We start from the raw sequence: 1,409 nt of genomic DNA, 5'->3' as shown, positions 1-1,409 counted from the left end.
CGCAGTTACGTAAGCTTGAGCCAGTCGGGGCTCAGAGCGGCTCACTGTGGCTATTTATAAGCTGCAACATCACCGCAGAGGGGTCACTGCACCGTGGCTGGCAGGGATGGTTGCTTAACCGTCCATGTTTCCCTGGTGCCGCTCCACGGAGGCCATACCCCCCATGCCTCCTGCCTCGGGGCTCGGAAGCCATGTCCTCCCGGCGCTCCTGGGTTCTGCCCCCACAGCCTAGATCGGGAGGGACTTGCACCCTCACCCCCTGCAGGGCCCGCAGGACGGGGCTCTGCACCCTGGCTGTCTGCCTGAGGGTCAGGTGGGGGCCAGGGAAGAGGGGGGCAGCTCTTTAGAGGGTGCTGCCTCCATGGAACGGTGCCCCCTGGCCAGGAGCTCCAGGACCGGGGGGTGGGGGGGGGGCCCAGGCTCGGTCTGGGCGGGAAACACAGAGTGCTGGGTGCGGAGCTGGAGACCAACAGGGCTCCCTTCCTCCTCGGGCCTCGGTTTCCCCTCAGGACCCAGAGAGGACAGCAGCACAGGACTCGTCTGGGCCTTCCCAGAGGCCGGCCTTTGCCTGGGCTGTGCTCCGACCGGGAACGCCCGCCCTCCACAGACCCGAACCCCCCCATCTGAGCGGCTGGGCTGAGGGCGGCGGACCCCGGACCACAGACGGGGGCCCTCGGGGAGGCAGGCTGAGTTCCCGCCATCGCGAGGGTGGCTGCAGGGAGCCCTTCCAGACTCCTCTGCTGGTTTTTTTTTTTTCCAGATTTCTTCAGATTCCAAGATTGTTTTAATCTAGATTAAGAACATTTTTTTAATGTTTTATTGATTTTGAGAGAGAGAAGGGAGAGGGAGCGGTAGAAACATTGGCTGCCCCCTGCACGCCCCCTACTGGGGGTTGAGCCCCAAACCCTGGGCATGTGCCCTGGCTGGGAATTGGGCCCCCTTGGTGCATAGAATGATGCTCACCACTGAGCCACGCCGGCCGGGCTGCACTTTTGTTGGCTGTTGTTCTCCCCCCTTTCAGGCTTGCTCTGACCCTAGATCCACGGCGAGGCCCAGAGTCTCCCCGGGGCCCGGGGAGCAGGCCGGTGGCCAGGGACTTGCAGAGCTGCGTTCTGAGGACACAGCAGGACCGTCTGCCCTGGAGATGTGGGGTGTCCATCCCGATGCCCTCTGCCCCCCACCCTCGGGCCAGTCCAGCCCCATCCACAGGAAAGAAGGCTCTCGGAGGGGCTGCCTCATCCCATCTCCTGAAGTCGCCAGGCCAGGCCCCTCCACCGCCCACAGCCCGAGCCTGGGGGAGGGGCTCAGCCTGGGGGAGGGGCTCGCAGGTTGCCATGGCAACACATTGGCCCGCCTCACTTTCCAGGATCAGAAATAGCATTGGATGCCCTTCTTCCTGGTGAGAGACT

Source organism: Myotis davidii, unplaced genomic scaffold, assembly GCF_000327345.1.
Source record: "Myotis davidii unplaced genomic scaffold, ASM32734v1 scaffold663, whole genome shotgun sequence".
NCBI lineage: Eukaryota > Metazoa > Chordata > Mammalia > Chiroptera > Vespertilionidae > Myotis > Myotis davidii.
The sequence above is the reverse complement of the archived record's forward strand: the minus strand, read 5'-3'. Positions refer to the sequence as shown.